Source organism: Panthera uncia, assembly GCF_023721935.1.
Source record: "Panthera uncia isolate 11264 chromosome A1 unlocalized genomic scaffold, Puncia_PCG_1.0 HiC_scaffold_17, whole genome shotgun sequence".
Taxonomy (NCBI): domain Eukaryota; kingdom Metazoa; phylum Chordata; class Mammalia; order Carnivora; family Felidae; genus Panthera; species Panthera uncia.
Window position 1 is genome coordinate 35,026,791 of NW_026057577.1, and position 20,613 is coordinate 35,047,403.

The window sequence follows — 20,613 nt, forward strand, 5'->3', positions numbered from 1 at the left end:
CCCCCCCCCCCCCCCCCCCCCCCCCCCCCCCCGCTCCTTGGGCCGGACCAAGCGGGGCTGACCTGTCTCTGAGAACGGAGGTTGTTCGGATGGTGCTTACAAAGGACTGACAAAATAAAAGTCACTCTCTACTCTCCCAGTGACCAGTGGAGTTGGCCTTATGCCGCTGCCTTTCTGGAAGATAGTGATTTTTAAGGAGGAAGTAAACAAATACTGAGAAAGAAGTCAGGGGACGTCCCACTAGGGACATAAAAATCTTGAGTAATTCCCTCAAGTTAAAAACTCCTAGGTGAATGCTTTCTTCAGACCGCTGGGGAAGGGACGGAAGGGCTTGTTAAGATGGAAAGCACGCTAGGAGGATAAAGGATGATTCTAGCCATGGAGGAACCCACCCTTGGAGTTCTCCCTGCCTGAGTGGTCCCCACCCCTAGAAAATAACTCCCTGCCCAGTAGCCTCATAAATAAAATGATTTTTTCATGTCCCTGCTGCTTAACACACACACATACACATACACACACACACACACACACACACACCCATTTCCAAGTTATTTCTGGTGACCTAAAAGGTGTGTGCATGCCAAATGCCTTCAAATTGTGCCACAGTCAACCACCCTCTACCTCTTTGTGGCCAGGGAGAGGCGAGAGAACAACCTCTGGAATTCAGAAGATAAACAGGGCCTGCTTCCAGGCTGCCTTGTTTCTCTGAAGCAGTGCTGGCTCCTCCTGACTTTGATTCAGCTTCTCTCAGATGAAATCTGGGGAAAACTTGAGAGGTATCTGCAAAAGTTTACTTCTGTTTTACTTAGTTCAGTCAACGTTCACTCAGCACATGGTGCTTGAACACCTCCTGTGGGCCAGGCGTTATTCTGAGTGCTGAAGATGGAGTGATACACACAGGGGAGTTTCTGTCCTCCGTGGTCTTGTCTCATAGTGGAGACAGGAGGTACATCAGTGCCTGTATATCAGATGTTGGAAAGTTCTGTGGAGAAAACTAAGGCAGAATAGAGGAAGTACTGATTTGGAGGGAAAGGAGGCAAGTTACTTTAGTGCTTTCCACTGTGAATAGCAGTTAGTTTGTTTTGGAGGGACTTCTGCCCTCCTCCCTATTTCCTTCCTGTCTCTCTATCCCCTCAACCTCCGTGTGTCTTTCTCGTGCATGGACAGATGTCCCAGGCTGTTCCCCTTGCCTTCCCGCACCAACTTCCCACCTGGAATCGGACACTGTGACACTGGAGCTGTCAGTCCGGTCATTGAGTTATCAGTGAAAAGGAGGAACTTCTCTAGGGGCAGGCATTGCCCCTCTTGAAACCCAGACCAGCTTGGGGGTAGGCATGCCTGTTGCTGAACAATTTGGAAACATCCACCTCCCACGGGGTTGAGCTGTGTGCATAGCTGTTATTTATTGAGGCCAAATGAATCACAGAATGAATAGTATGCATTAAACGGTGATAATAAACGGTATATTTTTAAGTAATTTGATCACCTAAGTGTGATTTTATGTCCAAAGAGTTACACCCAAACAGGCAGCTATGATTTTACTACAATGATCTTGATTTGTCATTCTTTGGAATGCAGAGATTCAAAGAGGAAGTTTTCCTCTGTGGCTGAATCACTTTCTGTGGAGGAGGATCTTTCCTCTTAAGAGTGAGGATTCTGATTCTCACCCACCTCCAAGCACAAAAGGTCTCTTCAGACTGTTTTGCCTGAAAAAGTGGTGGCTTTCTCCACCTTGGGAAATAATTTGAAAGCAACATCATTTTCCACAAGGGATCCGTTGCCTCCTCTTGTTCCTCCTCACAACCTCTGGGGTGGTTCCAGCCGGGCTCGTTCATGGTTGTTTCTTAGACCACCTCACAACCATCCCACTTACACCTCAGTCTCCTGGGACCACCATGGCCACCACTCCTCCCAGTAACCAGGCCACGTTCCCTTGGCATTTTTAGAGATTGTCACTGATGTGACCCGTATTCTTGTTTTCTGAGTGTCTTCCTGTCAGCTTTTCCCATTCCATAGCCAAGATCTCCTTCACCAGTTTGGAGCCCAGCTGGCCTCACTTGGTTGAGGGTGGAGATTCCTGCCTGATGACCCATCTGATTTTTATTGGATAAATGTGTTTGGTTTTTAGCAGTTCTTTTTTTTTTTTTTTTTTTTTTACATAAAAATTGCTCAAGGCAGCCCTCACACTTCATGACCCAGCAGGATTTCTTTCCCAAGCAACAAGGCTGTCAGTGCCACTTGGATCTCTACAGCCTGTCAGCAGAGGGGGTATGGGAGGAGGCGGGGACGGGACATCGTTCAAGTCCTTAGCCACATCCCTGTTTTCCAGCATAGTGGAAATCGCAAATGGAAAAATGTTTTCCTTCACACACGTTGTTTTCTTTCCTCCTCGATGAGCTGACATCATAAAGGTTCTGTATTCTTTCTGTCAACGAATTAATATTGCTAAACAATCTCAATTACCCAAATTTGTCGTGACAGAGTAGATGATAACTAAAGCCTTGGGGCTTAATTAAACATAGAAATAAGTGAATTTAATCTGAATTTAGCTGCTCTGACATGGCTCATGGCACTGTATCTTATAGGTAAGTTGGTGTTAGGCATTTGTAAATCTCGAATTTTTGATCCAATCTTTAGGGAAGGAAATAGGCTTAATATTTTGCGCATGGCTTTTAGCACTTTCAAGCCTATGAGGGGACTTTGAAGGAACTTCAAGTTGCCATTTTTGTCCCTTAGAATTAGATTTGGAATTATTTCTCTCCCTACACGTGTACTTTGGGGAAATCTTATCGGTAGATTCAGATCCTAAATGGAGTAAATTAAAATCATATTAAAGTGCTCCTTTTTAAACAGTTTTGGTCAGTCTGGAAAGCAGATGCTTACTTAGCTAGGAACACATCTCTAGTTGGAAACAGCCTCATGATCTTATTTTTCACCCCTTCTCTGCATTAAGTATCTAGAAAACCATGCAGGATCCAGTGTAGACTTCCTTTGCTCTCAGCTACGTAGGTCTTCCAGGGTAGGGGCTTAGCCCAGTGAGGTGTTCAGGGTCCCTGGTACGACCTGAGAGCCCGTTAGATATACCCACTTTCAGGCTTTACTGCAGACTCGCTGGATCAGCCACTCTAGAAGAGGAACCCGGGGCTCTGTGTTCCAACAAGCCCTGCAGGTGATTCAGATACATCCTGAAGTGTGAGAACCACAGGCATAGAGCTCATGGGGCGGATGGACTTGCACAAGAATAAACACAGAATTTACTTCCTTGTAAAGCCTGCAGGACCACGCCTGCATCATCCCTAGCACTCTGGTTGTCCCTGCAGTGATGACAGTAGAGGGGCTTCAGAACACCCTGCCTCTGGCCTTTGAGATTAGTCACAACTTGTGAGGCTGATGACTGATGAGTTTGCTTCTCAGAGGAGCCCAATTAGCTCACCAGGGCTGCACTTTCCAAAGCCTGAGGGAAGCCAGCCTGTGGCTTTGCAAATGCATGCTTTTTGGTCACAAATCAAGAAAGGGTCGGTGCACCAATTAAACCAACAGGTATTTTTATTGAGCACCTACTGTATGTGTAACATGAGAAGATGAAGACCTTTGCATCGAGAGGAAAACAGCTTGGAACATGGTAGATGACCATTAACATGTATACGAGATTTGAGACTTTTAAATCAGCATTCCCCAAATTGGTGCAAGGAGGAGGGGGACAGGTGGGGAAGAGTAGGAGCTGAGTTGGATACAGTTGAACAGATTCTTGTCTCGAGGACTTTTGAGCCACTAAGATGTCCATTGTGAATCTCCCAAAGGGCATGTGTTACACCACGTTTCCTAAATGTATTTGACCTTAGCACATGCTCTTTACGGCACTTCTCTTTAGCCTCTTAAAACTGTAGTCTATAGTTTAAGAAATGCTTTTCTATGTGAACACTCTACTTTTGAGGGGGGAAATGTATTTTTCCTAATGGATGGTACTATTAGGCAACAGTCCTTCTGTAGAGCATTTATGGTTACAAATAGCTGTCTGAAGGCTGACATGGGCTATATCATGTCCGAAAAGCTTTGGGATCTGGTGTAAGGAAAAACCCACGTGGCCTGGTAGTGAAGCTTTGGCCCTGCTGTTTCCTGTCAACTTGTGCAATTACTTTCCCTCTCTGAGCTAAACCTCTTCTGCGAAATGGGAATAATAACAGTAATAAAAATAATTGTAGTAATAACAAGACCTACCTTCAAGGTTGTTGTGAGGGTCAGATGAATTAATGCCTGTATAATTAAGTGGCTAACAAAAATTGGTTTTCTTTTATGCTAAGCAAAAACTGGTTTGCTCTTAGACTGTTGCCCTACTATGAACAAATCCTTACTATTGATTTTTTCCGGTGGTAACAGTAGACACTCAGTGTTTATTTTTTTGTTTGATCCTGGTGTGACACAAAGAACCCATATTAAAAATAATGAGGTAATTTTAAAATAAAACACCTAAAACTAAGTTAACTACAAATAACCAAATCCCCTGAAAGCAGTCAAAGCACTCCTCGTTCAAGACTGGCTTCAAGCTGTTTGCACAAAGTCAGCAGGCTCAGGTGTTTACTCTCCAGAGTCTTGTCAAGCCATCTATCTACTCCCATTGTTTCTCTGTTGGGTGGAGCCAATTGGAACGATACTAATTAGAGGAGAACCTAATTGCAATCCTGAGATTTCACTGGGGGATAATTTAGCCTCAGGAATTCCTTTCCAGCCTGTGACTCTGTGTAAATTTGACTGTCATTGTGACAAAAAGAAAAAGAGTTTCTAAAAGCATTCTGAAATTCTGCCTCTTAGTCATTCACTGCATTGGTTCTATCGGGTTCTTTTAGTGCCTATTAGCTTCTTTCCCAAAGAAGCAGTGGAGCTCTTCCCAAGACATTGCTTCAGTGTTCCCTTCAATAGTCCTTACAAATTGGACAGGTGATGGGGGTGTGCCTGGGTCACTGTCAAAAATGTGCAGTAAAGGAATAAAATAGTTGCTGTACAGACCCCCCCCCTTACCTCTTTTTGCCTTAAGTGAAGAAGCTGTGTCTTCAGAGGGAGCCAAGATGATATTGTCCACAAAGAAATAAATGCGAAGATATCTGCCCAAGGATAATGTATTAGAATCCTAAGAAGAAACATCAGCACCATGAAAATAGCATAATTCAGGGATGGTTTATTTCTAAAGGATTGGAGGCAAAAAATTCATAAGAGATAGTACAGTAAACCAGGGCTAGTCGCACCCAACCAGTTATCATCCTTAGGCTGGAGGGACTTGCATAGAAAATGGTGGCCAGACCCGAAGCAAAGAGAGGTCTATAGAGTCAGTCCCTTGAGAGGAATTTTCGTCAAGGGGCTCACCCATGTGCAGACAACCTCTCAGGGAGACGAGGGAATAAATACCTTGGCTCTCTCCTTTCTGCTGGTGATCTCTTGCCCGAGCTCCCCCCCTTGGTGGCCCCAACAGGAAGTCAGAGGGCGCAGGATGTAATCCGTGTTAGTTAGCTCTTAGGGAAAAGAGGGCAGGAAGGACAGTGGATGTTCTCCAGTGCATATGTATATTGTAACACCACTTATAGAAGCCACAGTGTGGGACCTGAAGGGATAACCATCAGTAAAAGACTGCCAAAATAAATCCCGGAGTATACTGCTAACCAGTACAGCAGAGGAATGAAGGAGTTGTATTTGTGCTGGTATGAATAACCTTCTAAAGTCCATTAAGGGAAAAGCAGGGTGCTGTGTTTCTCAGCCCAGGATGCACATTAGTATACCTGGGGAACCTAAAGTAAAAAAATGCCAACACTCCTTTCCCGGAGCCTCAGAGTTACTTGGCCTGGGGTGGTATCTGAGTTTTGGTATCTTTCTTAAACTTCCATGGTGGTTTTGATATTCAGCTAGATTTGAAAACCATTTGTGTGCGTGGTATAATCCTACTTATGTGTAAGACTCCAGTGATATATACACCTGCAGATATGTGTACATGTTTGTAATGTTTCTGGAAAGATATAGGGGAGTGAATATATGCGGTTGTCTCTCATAGAGGCACGTGGGACAGTGGCCTTTGGTGCAGGGGACACTGATGTTTCCTTTCAACACTACCCGTTTGTAGTGTTAGAATTTTTTTATCGTGTGCATGCCTTGATTGTTCCATTTCGAAAACCCAGAAGTCGATTTTCTCAGTTTTAAAATCACCATTTCATTTTTTTCTTGAATTTATGAGGTACATCTTTGTGCGAAGGATTTTTTTAAATGTGCTTTAATTTCCAAGTTTTATTGAAAAATATTTGGCACATGTCACCATGTAAGTTTAAGGCATACAGCATGATGGTTTGATTTTTAAAATAAGAAATGCTTTACAATCTGTGTGTCATTTTTGCCCAGAGGTCATGCTAATCTTATCCTTATTATTCGAATTTTTAGTGTATGTGCTGCCGAAGTGAACAGAGGAATTTTGTGAAACTTTTAAAATTTGTTACATCCTCAGTAACCAAGGATGTTAGACCCTGTTTGAAGAATAAGACCTATAACAAGAAGGTATAGCTTTTGGTGAGTTTCAGTGAAGTCAAGTTTTCTTGAATTATTATTTCAATGGCCAAATGACTCTTGTCCAGGGCTCCAGGTCAGGTTAGAAAATGGTAACTCTTCAGGCAGGAAAGGAAATTTGTCTCAAGGAGCTAGGTAAAGTAGATGCAGTTAGATCCCTGCATCTGGCCTGATTTCAGATTTCTTACTTATTTGAGAAGCCTAACTTAAGGAAATCAGAAAGTCATTTTTTATGTTTACTCATGAAGTCCTCCACCGTCTCCTAAACCAACATTGTGAAATTTAAGTAGTTCAATTTTCTTGTGCTATATATAGTTCTCTAACCTGATTTTCATCTGTCATTCTCCATCTGCTCTCTCCCCCAATTTCCTTTAAAAGCCCCATTTTAAAGCAGAATATATAATGGAAAAACCTTAACTCTTGACCTTTATGGAGGTACACTAGAGTTATTCCATAATAATTAGCAGTTGCCCTGGTAACCTCAGACACACTGCTTAAATCACCTGTATTCATCACTACCCCCCTGCCTTCTAGCCAGTAGGATCACCTGCTTCAGGCTAATGAAAAAAGGAACAATTATTTTTATAATCCTTTTCAGCTTCTGTTGTAGGAGTAGGAGCAGTGATACTGTTTGTGATTACTTGCACTCAAAAGAGATTTTGTTGTTGTTCTAGTGACTGAAAGCAGTGACATAGAGAAATCATCTTGGGTTTTGAGCAAGTTGGCAAGCTCTACTCAGTTTATTTTGTTCACTACTGTACTCCCAACCTTAGAAGACGTAAGCAGGTACAGCTTGCAGATGAGAATCTAAGAGTCGCCACACTTAGGGATGTGATGGACAATGACATTGGCAAGGCTGGCGCCATGCCACGTCAGTCATCCCTCACAAGGATGATGAAAACCCACTAACTTCAGTTCTTGGACTTGAAGAATACTGCTTGAAAGTTGGAAAACCCAAAGCTGAAGCATAAGAGAGATTTCTTATCTAAAGCAAATGTGTTGACCTCAATTCTGTCTCCGAGGAAGCCTGTATCTTCCCTTAACTTCCATCCGCCGTGCCTTACAGCACAGACTTCATGATAGGAGTGCCATGGAACTCTTGGTTTCCTCTGGGGGAGAAACAGCCCCCACACCCTCACACATCCTCTTTCCCATTCTCCTCTTGATCCTTTGTGTGAAAGTGGAATTAGAGGAAATATGTCCTTAGTCATCCCATGGCAGTACTTACAATGTGCAATTGTCACAGTGAAAATACACTGGCAGGAGATCAAGAATCAAGAAGTGGAGTCATGGGAATCCTCGACACACTAATCCAGTAGAGACAAGATCCACATGTTAGTGATCGACATGCCCAACATAATCATCCCAGACAGTAGTTAGACCCAGTTCTGTCCCAAGGGAAGACTGCAAGTGAATAATTACTAGTGGAAGAACACCCACCAAATGCTCTTGCTCGACCCTCTAAATTTTCTTAACTCTCACTGGAATGCAGACCTACCTTTATCTTATGTGTCCCTTTGGTATATCGCACCACCAGTTGAACATGGGCTGCTGTAGCCTTCTTGCACCCTACAGCCCTCACAAATATCAGCCAGAATCAGCCAGATCTGACAGACTCTTCCCAGTCAGTTAGCAAACATATACTAAACACCTACTGTTTAAGACACTGTTGCAGGCACTAGGAAAGAGACGAGCAAATACTCTGCCCTCAGATCTCTTACAGCCCATATGGTAGAAATCAGCTCTACATACATAGGGCAAGTTTTGCTGCCAAAATGAGACAGATTTTAAGTAGTAAGTGAGTGGCTTGGTCATTCACTTAAAAATATTTATGGTGGGATGAATTGCCTTTGCAGTTTATGTTGTGTGGGCAGGGTTTCCAATAATCTCTCTACTTCATTTTCTAGATCTACTTTGAAGTTTGTAATTTCCTTGTCTGCTTCAGTCCAGTTTACTGAAAGTGGGGGGTGGGGGGAGGAGTGGTAGTTTTACGAACCATCTTTTTTATTCTGTTAGCCAAGAGACTGCCTATGGCTGAAAATGCCGATTGTCACTGTGCTGAGAAAAGAAAATACGGTGCAGCGTCCCAAATGTTTGTTTGTTTGCTTGCTTGTTTGTTTTTCACAGTAGTCTCTATGGATCTACATTTAAGATGCCATTTGGGGCGCCTGGGTGGCTTAGTTGGTTAAGTATCTAACTTCAGCTAAGGTCATGATCTTGAGGTTCTTGAGTTTGAGCCCCGCGACAGGTTCTGTGCTGACCACTCAGAGCTTGGAGCCTGCTTTGGATTCTGTCTCCTTCTCTTTCTGCCCTTCCTCTGTTCATTCTCTCTCTCTCTCTCTCTCTCTCTCTCTCTTTCTCTCTCACAAAAATAAACATTAAAAAAAAATTTTTTAGTTTAAAAAGATTCCATAAGCATTTTTTAAATTTTTTTTCATGTTTTATTTATTTTTTGAGAGCGAGAGACAGAGTGTGAGTGGAGGAAGGGCAGAGAGGGAGGGAGAGACAGAATCGCAAGCAGACTCCAGGCTCCGAGCTGTCAGCACAGAGCCCGACGCAGGGTTCGAACCCACGGACTGTGAGATCATGATCTGAGCCGGAGTCTTGACACTCAACCGACGAGCCACCCAGGCCCCCCTAAAGATGCCATAACATTTAAAATTTGGACTATAAGAATGCTGGAGAGAGAGAAAAAATATTTAAAGGAACAAAAAGTTGGAATTCTGTCATTTGGTTGTGTTGTGTTTTGAAGCCTCCCTACCCCCAACCAGAATTTCTCATTAGGACTCTTGGACTTTTTTTCCTCCCAGATATCTGGCTTACTAATACTTATGACAAAAATATAACAGTTTCTTGTATAAAGCAGTATCTTGTTCAATTGAAATTTAATTCATAACTTGAAGGATTGTTTTCTCTACTTGCATGGAAAAGGAGAGTTCTTGGGAATTAGTAGTTCTTTAAATTCTGAGTCAATGAAAAATAAGTGAAGAAGTTTTGCTACCCAATTGTCATGCATCAGCCAAGTAACTGTGAAGGAGTGCAGGTTCTTTTTTTCTGGTTCTTTGTCCATAAGGAAATTCTAAATTCTCCCTTCTTCACAGACCAGTTATTAAGTTCTGCCTTTAATTTCACCGTGAGTCAATTAGGTCAGATGCCCACAAGCAAGCACTCTGGTTCATCATTACAAAGGAAGAAACTTTCCTCGTTGTATTTTTCTTTGCACACGTGGCTGATTTTTCCAGGCTTTTCTTCTGCTTTTAGAAAGACCACCTTCTGGCGTTTATTCTTTTCAAGGTACACTTCACTAACCAATTCCAGTGGCATTTCAAAGGGAGACTTAGCAAAACCTAAGTTGAGTTGAGATCTTGGATACCACTTGGTCTGCACTGGGCCATAGAGAGCTCTGTTAGCCATTATCTGTATACCCCTGTGGAAACTCAGCCAGTTTGACACCTTATTCCTCACTTGTGGTGTGCCTTATACCAGAAGGTCACCATATATCCCACCAAATTAGGCACACCTTGGGAAGAATTAGTTCTCTGTGTACAAAATGTTCAGTGGAAACCTAAGGTGCTCATCGAGAATATGAATATATAATCAGTACGTTGGGCCCCCAGACCCCAGGAAAGCAATGCGATTTCAGGCAGAATCCTCTTCGTGCACTGCCACAGCCTTAAGCTTTGCTTTTACTCCAGATTCATCAAGAAATAAAAGAATTTGTAGTAAAAAAAAAAGAAAAAGAAGACACTTTGTCTGCTCAGACAACCTGACCTGAGTTTTGCTATCTATAATGATGTCCCCCGCATTTTTTTTTTTTTCTGGAGAGGATATGACCCTTTAAAGACTGCTTACATGTGCATCACTGTGGGACTGCCTTTGCTCCGTGTGGTAGCTGTGAGACCGGAACCTGTGCCTCTGCAAAGCTGAGGGTACAATCAGGACTCCCTGCTTTGGTTTTGTTGAGTAGGGTACACAGGTTGAGATTTTTGGAGGCTGGGTAGAAAAGAGGGAGGAGAAATGATGGAGTTGTCAGTTGGGGAAGAACTGTGGGGGAACAGAACTATGTAAAAGAAAAATCTGAGGCACCCACGTGGCTCCGTCAGTTAAGCATCTGACTCTTGGGTTTCAGCTCAGGTCATGATCTTGCAGCTTCATGAGTTCGAGCCCCACAATGGGCTCTGCGCAGCTGCTTGGGATTCTCCCTCTCTCTGCTCCAACACTCTTGCTGCCTCAGTTGCTCTCAAATAAAAAATAAATAAAATAGAAGTAAATCTTACGGAGTTTCTCAGATGTGCTCAGAGATAGGAATCTTCTTCCAAGTCCTCTCGTGAGTCTTTTTTTAATTTTTTATGTTTTTTCTTATATGAAATTTATTGTCAAGTTAGTTTCCATACAACAGCCAGTGCTCAACCCAAAAGATGCCCTCTTCAATGCCCGTCACCTACCCTACCCTCCCTCCCACCCTCCATCAACCCTCAGTTTGTTCTCAGTTTTCTCTTATGCTTTGGCTCTCTCTCCCACTCTAACCTCTTTCTTTTCTTTTTTTTCCTTCCCCTCCCCCATGGGTTTCGTGAGTCTTTAGTAAAACGAACTTTGCGTTATTCAGTGTATCACAGTGTTACATAGGCCCTGGGACAGACTTGAGTTTGTATCCCAGCTTCACTGCTTACTAGCTGTGTCGCCATGAAGAAGTTGCTTGTTGCCTCATCTATTTAACAGGAATAATAATAGTATCTACCTTGTAGGGTTGTTGTGAGGATTAAATGGAGTAGTTTACATACTTCCATGGCTTCTAGATAGTAAATGCCCATTAAAAGTTATCTGCCATAATTGCCATGAGAGTTGTTATTTTAACAATACCTGAGGACATGAAATGTCTTTGGAGGGAGTACTGAGGTGCTTTCGGATGGGCGCAGGGTGGGAAGGCAGGCTGCCTCCAGGACTCCATCATATCCAGTTTCAAAGGGACACAACCTGACTCACGTGGACCAATCCCAGAGACGCGCCCAGCGGTGCGCACTGAAGTACTCTGAGGAGCCAGGAGAGCTCACGCCTTCCTCCGGTCACTTTGGAGGATCATGGGAGTATGGAGCAGAAGCACAGGCCAGAGATCCGTAGATCCACTTGGAGGAAAGCCAGGACCAAAATGAAGCTGAGTGGCTATCTTTGCGCCCCATCACCAGCCTTCAGCCGTCTGGTGGGTCAAGGTGCATCTTTGCCCCCCCATGGCTCTGCGTACATGGCGTTGGAGTACCATGACCCCTTATAGCCCCAGTGCGGCTCTCCCCTGGATTTCATCTTGTGCTTCTACCTAATTCTCTGCTTCCCAGTACTGTTTCCTGAGAAAGAGAGAGTCTGACTGAGTTCAGCTTTGCTCTGGATGCTGTCATTGGCTGGGGGGCACCTATGGGCCAGAGACCCTGAGGCAGGTGCTTCTTTGGTTTAATCATCTATGGCCAGAGGGGCTGGGTTACACAACCTTTCAGCAGGAACTGAGCAGGAAGCAGCTTCTAAGGTTGCCACCTTCAAGGTGTACCTTATTCTGGACCCAGTTATAACACACGTGACTCCTAGATTTCCCATCATCCAGTATTTTAGAATGTAGCTCTTCACCTGTTCGTTTAACAAAAGTTAATCGCTAATGAGGCAAGATACAGAGAACTTAGGGGAAAAAAGACAGAGGCTATAGTAATACAGAGGCCTGGATAAAAAGCAAGCCACGTTTCATACCCAACAGCCCCTTGAGTTGACGTGTATATGACAATACAAACAGTAATTGATGTTTATAATCCTCATGTCTCAATAAAGTAAACTCCATTTGGTATAGTCTGGTTTTGAAAGGTAGGGGAAAAATGTGCTGTATCTTAGATTTCAATGGTTATAATAAAATCATGGGTCCAAAATTATTGATTTTTTGGTAGAGTGATTGGAAACCTTGTTGTTCACTGATGTAGATTTTATGTCATAGTTCTGGTAATAGTGTGGGGAAATGCGGGGCACAGAAGATTAGAACTAGGTTGACCATAGTATTTTCTTAGGGGTTTTTTCTTCTTCTGGAAGAAGGGTTACTACTCTTTCTTGCCCTTCAGATTGATGAACAGCCCTGTTTCCCACAAGGAGAAAGACCGGTTGCCCTGATCACAATTATGCACAGATAGAGCAATACTAGAGAGGTGGCTTCTTGGACCCCTTTTTCCTTTCTCTGGTTCAAGGTGTTCCAGACTCCTGCAACTAAAGTATTCCTCAGTCACTCAGTGAAATACTGAGCGTCCTCAGGATGTAAGCACATCGTGTTAAAGATGACGTACATTGACATAGTGCCCTTAATAATGAAAGGTAAAAGAAATAGAAAATATATTCCTAAGTTATTAATATATAACATACAAACTATAAAACAACATGGAGGAATTTAGATGCTACAGGATAAAGCGCTGCTGAAATTCCCTAACCACAAAGATGACTTTAAGCTAGGATGGTCGAGGGAGGCTTTGTGATCAACTTGGCACTTGAACTGGGTCTTGAAAGGTGGGTTTGGTTTAGACCAAAGTTACCAGGAGTATGCTGGGCATGGGGAACAGTATGGAAAGACCCAGAGGCCGGAACATAAAGGGCATGTGCAAGGAGCAGCCCATAATTGACTTTGTTTGAATATATGCTTTTCATCTATAGTATTACAATTGTTTTGTTTCTTATGTCAGTATGATTTTTACTTCTTTGGGCACCAAAGCAGGGAAAGCCTATTAATGTTGTCTTCCCATTCCAGGATTCCATGCTAGCGAGATCCCAGTAGAACATCTTCAATCGATTTATCTTGTGTAATTGATCTGCCTGAGATGTTCCCCACTTTCATCACAGTTTTGCTTCACAGTAAATAGACTTCACCATCTGGAACTCTTCTGTATTTTTTTAGCATGGATTTTCTTCCACAAGGGCCTGTTTTCATTTCTAAGTGTCACACAAGGACCTACAACATTCTGCTTCGTCCTCTTTGCTTTGAGCTTTACGTTGTAAAAAGCCTGAAAAACAGGTCTGAAAATAAGCTGTATTCTTCTTGTCTGTTACAACACAACACTAAACACATCAGACAAATTCTGACACCTTCAGCTTTCAGCAGGAGCTGTTTACCTTGGAGTCAGGCTATACCTCTAAGAGACTAACTCTGGGCTCAGGGAGGGCAGAACAGCTCAGAGACAGTTGTGACAGGCCGGATTCATAGTGGGCTTAATAAGGAGAGAGTATAAATAGCGATCACATAGCTTTACAGAAAATTCCTGCTTATTTTTACTCCTTAGAGTTGCTATGTTTAGCCTTTAGTTACTGTGCTAAACCTGCTACAGTGAGCCTAGTGTTTATTTTCATTTGGATTGATAACATCCATTCTCTTTCTCAAATTTTAGGTGAATTAGAGGAACTACATACCAGCAATTCAGCTCTAGCTAACACATTGTCACAAAGCATCATGCACTGTTGAATTCACTGTCCTCGCCTTTTTTTTTTTTTTTTTTTTTTTTGGAGTATCTGCATTTCTCTAAATCCAGGACCTTTCTAGACACTAACAAGAGCTATAGCTATTCCTGTCCTTCTCACGTGTTTCTGGAAGCTGCACACTAGTGTAAACTTCCCTAATATTGACATTTTTTAAAGGTATAGGCAGTCATTATATTCAAGATCCTATGTGTCAGCTTGAGCAAGTTACCAGTTAGGATTCTTGGTTACAAGTAATAGAAAATTCAACCAAGCTAACTTAGGCTAACATGTAGGTTTTGGTTCATATATTTTCTTGAGAAGCATGGGAACTTGTAGTTTCAGGCATGGCTGTATCCAGGGGCTCGGATGTTGCCATGAGGTCCCAACTCTTGGCATTTCTCAGCTCAGTTTACTCTCTGTTCCTTCTCTTCTATAAGCTCTTTCTTTCTGATTGCAAGATGGTTGCCACCAGGTGGACACAGTCCCATGAACTTTAAGTACAGGAGAAAAAAAAAAATCTCTCTTCTACAAAAGTTTGAACAGTAGTCTGGGCTTACCCCCTCCTGCTCCAAATTCAATCGCCTCCCCATCCCTTAACCAGTTTCTTTGGCCAGGAGTATGTGATACTCTACTGGGCAAGGCCTGAATCGTTTGTTCCCCCTTGGCTAGGGAGGGAAGATTGACATGCAGAGTTCTTGGACTGTGATCATTTAGAAGCAGGGGTGGGGGTGGGAGTTCCCAGAGGAGAGGCAGCCTCAGACCACAGATGTCCACTGCAGTGGGCTTTTCTTACATGGACTTAGTGAAGGATTTGGTAGCTTTACACCCCTGGAGGGAAATCTCTATTGATTTTTATTATTGTTTCTATGGGTATGTTCTCTGAAAATGTCCCTTGTTTGAGTCCAAATGGTTGTTGCAAAATTTATTTTTTTTCCCAGCTGACTGACTGGCTCCTTGGAGGATAACATTGTATAGTTTTTAAAAACGAAGAAAAACTTATCTTCCTACTTATCTCTGGACACAGTTGATGCCTTTAAAAACATAAATTTCTCGGAAAAGATTCATCATCAGGGCCCATTACAGATCATTAGAGGACACAAAGTCCAGTGTGGTGGGGTTTGGCCTCCATTAGTTTTAATGACAGTGTTGTAAGGAGTGCGCCTTAGAAAGGGATTAAGCAGAGAAAAGGGAATCTTACAGGACTGGCCCCTTGTCCTGTGACAGCCAGGAACATGCAAGAACAGTGTATCTTCTGGCTCAGCAGCCCTGGATTCTTGCTCCTCAGGCACAGGCCTCTGGGTGGTGGCATCTTCTGGGGGTCTGCCAGAAACGGCAGGGTGGCCAACAGCCAACTCATGTGCTATGTGCAAGCCTCCAACTTGTGGTGACGTTGTCCAAAACCTATAAATGTGGATAAGAACTGATTCTTCTGCCAGAATGACATTGAGCTGCTGGAAAATTACAGCTTGGTTTAATGCTCCCATGCCTGGTTCATATTCTTGACAGCAAAATTTTGCTTTCACAGGTTGAAAATATAATCATAGGACCATCAGGTCACCGTAAGATAATTGAGGATGATGGTGGTGGTGATGATAGCTAATATTCATTAAGTGCTGAAGTGCCAGGCACTTGCCTTATATTTACTTATTTCACATGATGAAACAGGAGCAGAGAGGTTACCTAACTTGCCTGAGAGTAGAGGTGGGGTTTGAACCCCGTATTCCTCCACATCCACCCACCATGCTCAGTTGTTGCGCTGGTGGTGGGTGGGTGATGGCCAGCTCCTCCTGTTGGGTGTGTAAGGAAAGAAACTGAAGCAGTCCCTGCACGTTCTCTAGTTCTAATCCTCCGTGCCCTAGCGTCCTCGAGTTCAGATTCTGGGTGAGTTTGGGGAGCTAAGAAGAGTGTGGGAGAATAGGAACAGAGAAGGAGTATCTGAATAAAGAGACAGGGCAGGCCAAAGTTGAAGAGGAAAAGGGAAGGGGGAGAGAGTTGAAGAGGGAGAGGAGAGCAGGCATTGGTTGGGATAGGCTGTAGCAAAGAACAGAGAACATAGAGGATGAGGATGGGGGTCCCAAAGGAAGGAAAAAGAGTGAGATGGATGTCTAGAGACCATGTCCTCTTGCCAGGTGCTAGTCAGGGCGTTTTGCGGACATTGTCTAATCTTCCCTACAACCCAGTGAGGTAATCAGCCATTATCAGCATCCCCACTTTACAGATGGGTTTCAGCGGAACAACATGACTTCCTCAAGGTCAGAGTGGTGGGAGGCAGCAGGACCTGAATTTGAACTGGGGCCAGTGTAAGCCCAGCCAAGTCTGCCATTGTCTTGAGGATGAGCTTCTTACTCCTAGCCACGGTTTGTAGCCCACACGTAAGCCCTCCATGAGGTCCTGAGATTGGGCATATACTCAGAGATGATACCAATAAAGCCCTTCCTTTGCTGGGAGGCACTTGCTGGTTTTGCCCATCACAAGGAGCAGGAAGGGAAGGGAACAGCTTTGTGGCACTCCTCCTTTCTTTCAAAGTTGCAGACTTTATAGAGCCAGCTCTTGAGACTTGATCTAGGCTGACAGACATGCTCCTCTCCTTCAGCGTTTCTTAGCCCTCTAATCTCAGGGAAGCAGTGTTTCTTTATACTTGTGAGATTTCCTCATATTTGCTCATTTCTGCCATTAAAAACGGAACTAGGGGCGCCTGGGCAGCTCAGTCGGTTAAACGGCCGACTTCGGCTTCAGGTCACGATTCATCGTTCTTGAGTTCGAGCCCCGCGCCGGGCTGTGTGCTGACAGCTCAGAGCCTGCAGTCTGCTTCGGATCCTGTGTCTCCCTCTCTCTCTCTCTCTGCCCCTCCCCTGCTCATGCTCTGTGTCTCTCTCTCTCAAAAGTAAATAAACATTACAAAACAAAAAAGCAATTCAAAAGCTGACCATCTGGTTGTCACTGTACTTTCCTCCGAATTGCAGAGGTGGCAGCAGGGCGTTTGCAACTCCAGCCCTTCTCTCGGGCATAGACAGTGTCCCAGTATCTGTCGATTGCACTTCCGATTTGCTGTTAGATTTGCAATTGGGGAATTGAACTTGTTCTTCGCTTTTGCCCTTTCCTTTCTTTTATTGCTTGGAATCTGGGTATAATTGTCCCCCTCAGGGCAGACTTGATTTCATTACACTTATTAAAGGATGACTCTACAGCCTGGGCCCTGTATCCGTCTCACAGTCTGTGCGGGCACGCATCACGTACATGCTTGTATCCTGTTGCCAGCTAAAACTGGGGCAACATTTTTAAGACTTGCAAACCTTTCCTAAGCGCAAGTGTTTGTTTTTTATTTCAAGTCTTTGTGTGCTGAGAAGCGCGGTTATGAGTGTGTGTGTGTGTGTGTGTGTGTGTGTGTGTGTGTGTTTAGACCACATTTGGGTGACAGTACAGGCAGATAGATTACATGTCCCAGGTGTCTGGTGACAACTGTTCTCTGAACATTGTTGATAAGCAAACAAAAATGTGAGATCCATTATTCTTTTCCAAAATACACAGTAGAAAAAAAATAGAGAAGAAAACATAGCATCAGCTTAACCAAGGCTAAGAGGAAAGGAGAGAAATTAAGCATTAACCCGCCCTGAGCTACCTGGCAGTCATAACAAAGAAGGGAAAGTTATGATGGTATGTGCAGTTTAGTGGTCGGTTCAAGGAACGCACTGCAAGTTTTAAATATTAATGTGTCATGTATGTCTTTGTATTAACGATCTTGAATAGCACAATAGATTACATCTTCTTTGGCAGTTGTATGCAAAAAATAATGCAGGCTTTCTATATATAGCCATTTCTCCTATTGTTTCTGATTAAATGTAGAGTATAATGCTAAGCTAAAGTATGGAAAAGTCCTTTTCCCAGGACGCCTGGGTGGCTCAGTTGATTGAGTGTCTGACTTCAGCTCAGGTCATGATCTCGCAGTCTGTGAGTTCAAGCCCCGCATCGGGCTCTGTGCTAAAGGCTCAGAGCCTGGAGCCTGCTTTGGATTCTACGTCTCCCTCTCTCTCTCTCTGCCCCTCCCCCACTTTGTCTCTCTCTCTCTCTGTGTCTCTCTCTCAAAAATAAATAACAAAAAAAAATTTTTTTTAAAGAAAAGTCCTTTTCCCTGTGGTACAAGGTGGAGAACAACCTAGTTAAAGTATTCCGGTGGTCCTGCCTGATGAGGAGGAGGATGCGTGGGAGGTAGGTTGCCTCGTACAGGAAGTCTCTCCTCAATGGCATCAGCCATGCTTTGACAGGAACTGCATGACAGGTGATTCTAAATTGCGGCTTTTAAGGGTATAAACACCTGAAGTGCAGATACCCATGTTGTTGGTTGAAAGAAGATACCAGAGGCATAGATTATATTTTGTCAAGGAAATTAAAGAGACGGACTGGAGTCATTGTCTCCATTGGAGTTCGTTTGGTTTCAGCAGCAGTTACCAGGCGCCTACAGTTGTGTTAACACAGTGCTGGGAACTTAGTGTGCAGTTCTGATGAAGACTGTGCTCTCCAGCCCTTTCCAGGTAGCATGAGGGTGCTGCAAGGGAAGTGGCCTCTGGGGACAGTGGGATTCAGAGGGAGAACACTTAGAGTTGCCCCCTGGGCTACAGCTTAGAAAGGGAGTGAAAGTTACCCGCATGAAGAGCGACTCGTAGGCAAATGGAACTGCGCAAGCACAAGGAGACAAAGAGCGTGTGCACCCAGGAAGTGATGTTCTGTGGGGCCTGCAGGAAATGTGGAGGCCTAGAGAGATAGGAGTCAGGAGACTGGAGGATCAGTCACCCTGAGGCCAAAACTTACAACCGACGTATTTTTCGGTGCTGCCAAGCATTTTGTTCCTCACAAAAATGGCTTTGAATTGTTTTATTAAAGATCAACTTACTCTTGAGCCCTTAGTAAGTTCACACACTTTGCTTAGCAAGTTATGTAGGCATTATTTTACTTAATCCTCACAGTCTCATAGGCAGGTATTACTTTCCTCATTTTACAGAGAGGAATCTGAGTCATAGGAAGGTTCAGGAACTTTTCCCAAAGCCCAGCCAGTCCAGCTCTAGAGACTTTTGATCTGCTCACTTTTTGGGACGTTGTGTTTTTTTGTTTGTTTTGTTTTGTTTTTTTGCCAAAGCCCGTGGAAGTCCTAAATTAGAGCCCCAACAGAAATGGAGTTCTGCATCAAGCTATGTGGAAGGAAGTGGTGACCCTGACCTAGATTCCACTGAGACTTCCTTAACCTTAGGGAATTCTGGTTTGGGGGAGGCTGCTTGGATGCCCAGGCTGGCCCCACAACACAATCAATCAGATTCTTGCAAAGTTCGGTGGCTCTTCTTCCCCAGATTTAGCTGCTGCTCACAGGCAGCACCAACACTTTATCAGCTTTAGAGAGAGAGGTGTTGCCTTCCTCTGTGTAGCAGCAGGAAGGCTAACGTCCATCTTCCAAATAGTCTCTCCATATCATTTAGACATCAGTACTTTCTGGAAGAAGGAAGGCAGTAGGCAGGACAAAATGTTAATATTTATACAGTGCCTCCCCTCCCCAGCGACTTATTCCAGCTCTGATATTCTGTCCCATTCAAGAAAGGCAGGAAACCACCTGTATGTTGCTTGGTAAGGATCTGGTTGAATAAGGTGTTGCACACCTCTTAAGTTATGTAGTTACTACAAAGAACTGAGAGGCCAAGTGTTCATGTACTAATGGAGCATTCTTCAGGATATATTGTTAAGGAAGATACACAGTGTTGAGAACACTGTGAGTAACTTGCTACTATTTCTTTTTAAAGATGGGGGATCAGTGTCTGTCTGTCTGTCTGTCTCTCTCTCTCTCTCTCTCTCTGTCTCTCTCAAGCTGATGAAGTTTTGGTGCTGCTCCCTCCCTCTCGCCCTCTTTTGCGAACACATACACCTAAACTTGTTCGTTCGTACAATATCTCTGAAAGGAAATACAAGAAATCCATAACAATCGTTACTTCTGCAGAGAGAGTCAGTGGAATGAGTGACTTATTTTCCCCTTTCCACCTTTTACACTGATAGCCTTTAATACTCTTTGGAAGTTTTAGCAGTTGATGTAATGTCCATTCAACGGAAAAGAATAATATAAAAATTAAAGAGAAAATCCTCCCTATCACCAAAATAAGCTGAAAGGTATTCATATATTTTATTTATAGATACAAATATACACCTTTATCTCATGGTTGTGAATTACCCATCATAAGAGTATTTTAAATCTGTGGTTGATAACCAGGCAACCCTGTAGCAATACAGGATTACCTGGGATCATAAGTAATCACAGCCCTCATCCAAATACTTGCTGATATGTTACATCTGAGTCTCTAAATAAGTGAGCAATAAAGTCCTATATTGAACTCCTAAACCTCATACCTGTCGGAGACTGATAAGTTCACACGGGTAGGTTCTTTGATATGTGTCCAAGTCCGTTATCAGAGATAAGGAAGCTTAAGTGTAAACCTGTGACTTAACTGCGTTTCAGATTTGATCGGGAGCTAGCTACAGGAAGGAATGCAGAGAACTTATGTGCTCAGAATACATCTGTTGATCCAACTCTTTAAAAGTTTTTCCTTTCCTCTGTAAAAGGAGCCCAAAAGT

General features: G+C 43.5%; 1 protein-coding gene and 1 non-coding gene across 6 annotated transcripts in view; one reads left to right on the top strand and one right to left on the bottom strand.

Moving 5' to 3' along the window:
* The window catches only part of ARHGAP26 (Rho GTPase activating protein 26), a 424,192-nt gene that overhangs the window by 356,676 nt on the left and 46,903 nt on the right, over positions 1–20,613 (top strand). The gene's annotated exons all lie outside the window — the stretch shown is intronic.
* On the bottom strand, positions 6,335–6,439 carry LOC125935873 (U6 spliceosomal RNA). The gene has a single exon (XR_007461853.1). It is a non-coding gene; the product is annotated as a U6 spliceosomal RNA (small nuclear RNA).